We start from the raw sequence: 8,904 nt of genomic DNA, 5'->3' as shown, positions 1-8,904 counted from the left end.
CCTGACACACACACTTCCACATAATATTCCAGAAGTTTCTGCAGCTGTCTTCATACAGAGTCAGCCTCTATGTTTTATTAATCACACTGAGTGTTTCTCAGCTGAGACTTCAGTTACCCTGAGACACGCACACACACACACCCACCCACACCCACACACACCCACACACACCCACACCCACCCACACGCACACACACACAGCTTATGCACCATCTCCCTAACAGAGATATTCTCTTTATAATCCAACGTTTGAGAAGAAGTTTTCCTTCCTCTCTATTTCCTTTGAAATCTTCTCTGGTGCTTTGCTTGCTGGGCCTCAGCTTTAAAGGATTTAAGTCTCCCCCTCTCTCTCTCTCCCTGTCTGTCTCTCTCTGCCTCTCTATCTCTGCCTCTCTCTTTCTCTCCACTTATATATGTTTCTCTTCATTCTGCACGCTCTGCTCTCTTTCTTTCTTTCTCTCTCTCTGTCTGATAGTGATGGGAGGATGAGCTATCCAGAGCAGGGGTTTCTAATCCTGCTCCCTCTGTCCTTTCCTCCCTCCCTCTTTTCCTTTCTCTCCCTCCTTCCTTCCTTCCTTCCCTCCATCCATCCACGCTCTTCTTATTTACCTGTGACAGCTCCAAATTGAAACTGTGATCACATTTTCCCTCATGTTCCTTGCCCCCGTCTCTATCTCCATCTCTCTCGTTCTCTCTCCCCCTTTCTCTCTCTCTCTCTCTCTCTCCCTCTCTCTCTCTCTCTCTCTCTCTCTCTCTCTCTTTCTCTCTCTCTCTCTCTCTCTTTCTCTCTCTCTCTCTCTCTCTCTCTCTCTCTCTCTCTCTCTCTCTCTCTCTCTCTCTCTCTCTCTCTCTCTCTGTGTCTCTCTCCAGTGTGTCTGCTTCCAAGTTCGACCGCCTTGAGGGCTCCATCGATATCTGACCCTGGTGCCGCTTTCCTCCTCCGCCTTCTCTCTCTCTCTCACTCTCTCTCTCTCTCTCTCTCTCTCTCTGTCTCTCTCTCTCTCTGTCTCTCTCTCTCACACACACACACACACACAAACACACTCAGACACCAGAGGACAAGAGAAGAGAGGAGGTATATTAATGACTGCTGGTAAATTTCTTCCACTGACTGTGACAGTTCATTCTGTCATTAAAAGCAGATACAGAGAGAGAGAGAGAGAGAGAGAGAGAACGACAGAGAGTGACAAAGAGAGAGACCAAGAGAGAGACACAGAGAGAGAGAGAGAGAGAGAGAGAGAGAGAGAGAGAGAGCGAGAGAGAGAGAGAGTAAGGATGGTGAGACTGAGCAGTCCTCTGTGTTTGTGTGTTGTCATCGAGCAAGGGACAATATGTGTGTCTGTGTTTGTCTGTGTGTGTTCTGTGTGTGTGTGTCTTTGTGTGTGGAGCAGGGAGGTGTGTGTGTGTGGGAGCAAGGAGGGTGTGTCAACAGAGACAGATTACTGTCTCTGCTGAGGTACGTGCTGCTAGAGTAAGAAATGAACAACACCAAGCACACACACACTCACACACCATCCTGGCTCCCTGCCTCAACACACACACACACACACACACACATAGACCCTGCTCCCTGGTTCAACACACAAACGCGCACATATACGCACACGCAATCCCTGTTTCAACACACACACACGCATGCACACACATAACTACACTCAGCCACACACACCACCCCTGGTCCCTGCTTCAACACACATGCACACACAGACACACACACACAGACATACACACTTTTAATGGATAATACAATGTGTACCACGCCGAGACTGGCAGAGCGTAAACTGGGTGGCCGTGGCAGACTTTGTGTGTGTGTGTGTTTGCGCGCGTGTGTGTGACTGCACTGGCTGTGTGCCTGGGCCTACTCCGGCATGTGGTTTTGGGCAGCGCGCCTGGCTGGGCTTGGTATTGCTCATTAGATGCCCCAGAGGCAGAGAGGCCAACACACACACACTCACACACACACACACTCACACACACACACACTGTCCCAGGCTGGCACGGTCGCCCTGGGGGAATCTCCTCCTGCTCGTATCAGGGATGAGGTCATTTCCACTCGGGGTTGAAACTTCCAGCGTTCAGTCGATAAACATTCCACACATGTTCACACGCACGCACTTTGGCAAACACACACACACCCATGCGTTACCACGCGCATTATCACACGCACACATTCAGCTGATGAACCTCAGAGAGAGTCGTTCTACATTTACATTTACATTTAGTCATTTAGCAGACGCTCTTATGTAGAGCGACTTACAGTAAGTACAGGGACATTCTCCCGAGGCAAGTAGGGTGAAGTGCCTTGCCCAAGGACACAACGTCATTTGGTTGGCATAGCCGGGAATCGAACTAGCAACCTTCTGATTACTAGCCCGATTCCCTAACCACTCAGCCATCTGACTCCCTGTTCTAAATACAGCTACATACATATTCAACATAAATACATAAATTACCCATGATTTATTGTCATTGATGTAAATAAACTGCTCTCCAACTGTAGTTTCCATGGAGATGTAATGATAAAGCATTTAATGTATAGTCCTCCCTTCTCTGTCAAGGGAGGACCTTCAAGGCCTCCCTTGACAATCTGAGGGAGCTCCAGGTTTTCAAATAATAATGAAGCAATCAAGCAGTAAGCGAACGGCATTAAACAGGCAAATAAATAACACATCATAAAGAATGTACACATTGAAGTGCTATAAAGGGAAGCCTTCTCAAAGATGAATTTCTCTGAAGTGGCTTTTGAAGCTGTTCCCTTTCACACAAACCACTGATGCAAAAACAGTCCAGGAGTCTACAGGATCAAGTATAAAATAGAAACGATTTTTTCTTCATGTGCACTGCGAGGTCACTAAACACAAGGTCATTCTGCACAACACAACTCTTGTGACAAGGCAAGCAACAACCACATAGAGGCATACGAAAGGAAGTAAACAGTCATTCAAACCTCTTGCAAAAACCCCATCAATCTAGCATAAGCAGTAAAAACAAACAAGGGGTCCAGGAAGTCCAGGTGTGTGTTGTCCAGGCGTGTGTCGTCCAGGTGTGTATTTCTCTCAGTGCGGCACGACACATTTGACTGTTTCTGATGACCTCAGCAGTCTAGCAGCACAGCGCTGGTCCCTGACCCTACAGTCAGGTGCTGGCTCAGCTGTACTCAGCTCTGATTGATGGTTTCCATGGAAGCAGGCCTTGTACTGTAGCTGGCTCTGGCTCTGATGCATTCATCAGTCATGTTGTCTGATTCATTGTGGTTCATAGTCTCTCTCCGAGTTTCTCTGGTCTATCCGGTCTCTCTAATCTCTCTAAGTCTCTCTCTGATCCCTGGGTCTCTTTCTGAGTCGCTCTCTGAGTCTATGGTCTCTCGATGGTCTCTCTCTGGTCTCCCTTTTTTGGGAGACACCCTTGCGGCGTCTCTTGTGTTTGTTCTCCCTTGCAGCAGGATATGACCTAACATGAGGATGAGGAGGATGATTAACCGAAGAGGCTGTGTAGTGCATGACTGTGCCTGCCAAATCCTCAGGCTTTCAGACACACACACACACAAACACACAGGCTCCCTGTAGGTATCTGCATTTACAACAGTAAACATGTCCTCCCGCCCACTAGGCTGGCCTCCTCTGGTGTGTGTGTGTGTGTGTGTATGTGGGTGAGTGTGTGTATGAGACATAGATAGAGTGTGTGTGTAATACCAATGTTTGAGCATTCACTCTCCATCCCTCTCCTCATATCTCTGTCTCCATCCCTCTATCCCTCTCTCATGGTCCCTGCGGATGCCAGAGCCTAAGCGTATACTAACCCCCCTCTCTCCCCCTTTCTCTCCATCACTCTTCTCTTTCTTTCTCTCATTCCTCCTGGTCCTGACAATATTTCTGTTCTTTTGGATCAGAACAGAATATGATTAGAACCCTCCCTCCCTCCCTCCCTCCCTCCCTCCCTCCCTCCCTCCCTCCCTCCCTCCCTCCCTCCCTCCCTCCCTCCTTCCTTCCTTCCCTCCCTCCCTCCCTCCCTCCCTCCCTCCCTCCCTCCCTCCCTCCCTCCCTCCCTCCCTCCCTCCCTCCCTCCCTCCCTCCCTCCCTCCCTCCCTCCCTGCATCCCTGCATCCCTGCATCCCTCCCTCCCCTCCTTCTCCTATCCATCTCTTGTTTTGCTGTAGATATCAAAGTTGCTCAAGGCCTTTGAATCACAGTGAAGAGAAGAGTGGGCATTCTGTAAACGTGGGAAGGAGAGAGAGATGGAGAGAGAAAGAGAGAGAGATGGAGAGAGAGATGGAGGGAGAGACAGAGAGATGGAGGGAGAAACAGAGAGATGGAGGGAGAGACAGAGAGATGCTGCTCATGCTTCAACTCATCCATCACTCTGTTTTATAACTCTGAACCAGGATCACAGTGACTAGTTACCCTGCAGAACTCACACTCCCACACACACACACTCACACACATCAACCAGACAATATGATGCACTAGTGCTTCTCAATATAAATACAGACAAAGAGAGAGAGAGATAGAGAGAGAGAGTGTGTTAGAAAGGGAGAGAGAGAGAGAGAAATGACGAGATGGAGAGAGGGATAGAAAGAGGGAGAATGAGGAGGTGAAACTCGGTACCACCAGTCTCACCTGAGCATGACTCCTCTCCAACCCTCCTCTCCCCCTCTTCCTTCCCCTCCAGGCTCAGTACTACTGAACTGCAGGAAGAGAACATTAGAGATGCATGAGACATGCCTGGAGGGCGGAAAGGAGAGGAGAGGAAGGAGAGGAGAGGAAGGAGAGAAGAGGAGAGGAAGGAGAGGAGAGGAAGGAGAGGCGAGGCGAGGAGGGGACGGGAGGGGGAGATGAGAGGACATGCTTGAACATATTTCAGGTACACTTGTTTGGTGTTTTGCCTGAGTTTGAGAAAAGACCCCTAACTGAGATTAGATGGATTTGTGTGTATGGATATATATCTTGAGTGGTATGCATGTGCTAGTTGGCAGACTGAGTTTTGAGAGGAACCCTTACTGAGGCGTGTGGGGGGGGCGATTTTGAGAGGATCCCTGGGCTGGCAGAGGGAGATGGAAGCCAGAACAGGGAAATGGTAGCAGTAGTAGTAGTATACAGTCTCACAGCAGCTTCAGAGAGCAGCACAGAACCTCCCCCCCCCCCCCCCCCCCCCCCCCTCTCTCTCTCTCTCTCTCTCTCTCTCTCTCTCTCTCTCTCTCTCTCTCTCTCTCTCTCTCTATGTCTCTCTCTCCCAGTCCCTCACTCCCTCTCCCACTCGCGCTCTCTCAGTCTCTCAGACATGCGTGTGCATGCTGTCACACACACTCTCACTCAGGCATCAGCTCTCTCTCTATCACACACACACCCTCTCTCTTCCACACACACACACACACACACACCACACACACACACACTCTTGCTTCCGATCTCCCGAACATATACGCTCACACAGACACACACTTTCTCTTGCTCCCTCTCTCTCACACACACACACACACACACACACTCTCTCTCTCTCGCTCGCTCACACACTCCTCCTCTCGGAGTGGCGGCGGGCGACACGCCTGTCAGAGCGTGCTCACACAAAAGCTGCTCTCCGCTGGCGACCGCACGCCCGCCCACAGAGAAGAAGAGAGGAGACACAGGGACAGAAGGAACGTAAGAGAAGCGGCGAGAGAAAGATTTTCCTTCGGCGGGAAGAGGCGGAGGCAGCGGAGGCTTTCAACCGAGCGGAGGACGAGGGGACGAACGGGGCGTAACGGAAGGGAGGGAGGTAGAGAGAGAGAGAGAGAGAGAGAGAGACACGGGGGATGGAGAGACAGCGATCACACAGGGCTCTCACTCTTCGCTGCTCGTGCCCCATGCTGCACGCTCAGGAGGAGTCCTAGGACCCCGGTAACACACACACACTCACTGTCCGGACCACCGAGCGACGAGCGAGACCCGAGGTTGCAGATGTGGAGGAGAAGCTGGTTGACCTCCTGTTCTGGGTAAGACGGGGAACTTCTGTTTGGTACACACACACACACACACACACACACACACAAACACGCACACACGCATACACGCTCACCCCCACACACACACACACACCTACACTATCTCCCTTACCACACACACGCACCTGTGATAGCACTAGGGTAGTGTCGGTGTGGTGTCGTTACTACTGTATTGCTCTGTGGAGTAACTACACTGCTGCTGTGGTTTTGTGGATGATGATGTCACTGTTGTTGTTGTTGATTTCAGAACCGTTATGGTAACATTTACATTTAGTCATTTAGCAGACGCTCTTATCCAGAGCGACTTACAGTAAGTACAGGGACATTCCCCCGAGGCAAGTAGGGTGAAGTGCCTTGCCCAAGGACACAACGTCATTTGGCACAGCCGGGAATCACACTGGCAACCTTCTGATTACTAGCCCGATTCCCTAACCGTTCAGCCACCTGACTCCCTGGTAAGCGTAGATGTCAGCCAGATACCCTCGCCCCTCACCTATCGCCCCTCACTCTCACCCTCACCTCAGCCTCGCCCTTCCCCCTCAGGTGAGGAGGAAGGAGAGAAAGGGGCGAGGGAGGCAGTGGGAGAGGGAGAAAGGGAGGGAGAGAAGGAGAGCTCCTGTTGAAACATGGTCTGTCCTTCTGACATCTGAGCTGAAGGCTTTTGTATGAGTGACCCCTTCCTCCCACTCACACTACCTGGCAGAGGTGAGGAGGAGAGGATGGAGGGGAGTGGGGAAGGAGGATAGGAGGGTGCGGGGAGGGATGGATAGACGGAGAGAGGATGACTGAAGGCTGAGTGAGGCTATACGGTATACTTGTTTCCACCTCATTTCATTTGATGTGTTGGCTGCAGGCCTGACACACAGCGATGTGCCATAAAACACTCTCTCCCAGACAGACAGATATACAGGCCATGAGAAGACAGACAGGCAGACAGACAGACATACAAGCCATGAGAAGACAGACAGGCAGACAGACAGACAGACATACAGGCCATGAGAAGACAGACAGGCAGACAGACAGACAGACATACAGGCCATGAGAAGACAGACAGGCAGACAGACATGCAGGCCATGAGAAGACAGACAGGCAGACAGACAGAAATACAGGCCATGAGAAGACAGACAGGCAGACAGACAGACATACAGGCCATGAGAAGGCAGACAGACAGACATACAGGCCATGAGAAGAAAGACAGGCAGACAGACAGACATACAGACAGACAAGCCATGAGAAGACAGACAGGCAGACAGTCCTGCCTTTGGACCAAGAGAAGCTCTTGGAGAGATGGAGATCTCTGTCTCATGTTTCACCCTCAGTGGTCCGTTGAGCACTCCAAACGCTCACAAACGATGCAGCTTGTGTGTGTGTGCGTGTGTGTCCCTGTGTGTGTCCTTGTGACTGTATGTGTGTCTATATGTCCGTGTGCGTATATGTCCTTGTGAGTGTGTGTCTATGCGTGTCTCTCTGTGTGTGTGTGTGTGTGTGTGTGTGTGTGTGTCATGTAGCAGCTGTCCCTCCAGCCAGGCGGGATGGCTGTGTTCTTGGGTTACAGGCCTGCTCTGGTGGGCCAGCTCGTTAATTATGAAACTCAATTAACGAGCTCCTGTTAACGAGCTCCTCGTCTTGTGACCCTGGCTGGTTATGCCGGTGTGGTGTTGTGTGATTGATAGCAAAGGACAAGGTATATGATTACTCATAAGCCCCCCCCTGTAACCCCCCTGTACCTGACCCTGCCCTGGCCTCACCCCTTTCTCCCAGCCTCTCTCTCCCCCAGCCTCTCTCCCTCCCAGCCTCTCTCTCCCCCAGCCTCTCTCTCCCCCAGCCTCTCTCCCTCCCAGCCTCTCTCTCCCCCAGCCTCTCCGTCCCAGCCTCTCTCCCTCCTTCCCAGCCTCCCTCCTTCCCAGCCTCCCTCCCTCCCAGCCTCTCTCCCTCCCAGCCTCTCTCTCCCCCAGCCTCTCTCCCTCCCAGCCTCTCTCTCCCCCAGCCTCTCTCTCCCCCAGCCTGTCTCCCTCCCAGCCTCTCTCTCCCCCAGCCTCTCTCCATCCTAGCCTCTCTCTCCCTCCCAGCCTCTCTCCCCCAGCCTCTCTCCCTCCCAGCCTCTCTCCCCCAGCCTCTCTCCCTCCCAGCCTCTCTCCCCCAGCCTCTCTCCCTCCCAGCCTCTCTCCCTCCCAGCCTCTCTCCCCCAGCCTCTCTCCCTCCCAGCCTCTCTCCCCCAGCCTCTCTCTCTCAGCTTGGCTGACTCCTCCACCTCTCAATAGGTACACACTAATGTGATTAACTTGATTGATTTGTAAATGTTAGCCCAAATATAGCTTTTTGATCACGTTCCCTGTGCCCTGTATATGGAAAGGATATGTGTATGTGTGTGTGTGTGTGAGAGAGAGAGAGAGGTGTATTGTGTGTGTAAGTGACCGGATCTCCCAGGGAAAGTGGTTGTGGTTGTGTGTAAGAGGTGTGTGTGTGTGTGTGTAAGAGGTGTGTGTGTGTGTGTGTAAGAGGTGTGTGGGTGTGTAAGAGGTCTGTGTGTGTGTAAGAGGTGTGTGTGTGTGTGTAAGAGGTGTGTGTGTGTGTGTGTGTGTAAGAGGTGTGTGTGTGTGTGTGTAAGAGGTGTGTGTGTGTGTGTGTGTGTGTGTAAGAGGTGTGTGTGTGTGTGTGTAAGAGGTGTGTGTGTGTGTGTAAGAGGTGTGTGTGTGTGTGTGTGTGTAAGAGGTGTGTGTGTGTGTGTGTGTGTGTAAGAGGTGTGTGTGTGTGTGTGTGTGTAAGAGGTGTGTGTGTGTGTGTGTGTGTGTGTGTGTGTGTAAGAGGTGTGTGTGTGTGTGTGTGTGTGTGTGTGTGTGTAAGAGGTGTGTGTGTGTGTGTGTGTGTGTGTGTGTGTGTGTGTGTGTGTGTGTGTGTGTGTGTGTGTGTGTGTGTGTGTGTGTAAG

Source organism: Osmerus mordax, chromosome 27 (assembly GCF_038355195.1).
Source record: "Osmerus mordax isolate fOsmMor3 chromosome 27, fOsmMor3.pri, whole genome shotgun sequence".
In the NCBI taxonomy this organism is placed as follows: domain Eukaryota; kingdom Metazoa; phylum Chordata; class Actinopteri; order Osmeriformes; family Osmeridae; genus Osmerus; species Osmerus mordax.
This window is presented reverse-complemented; position numbering follows the sequence as displayed.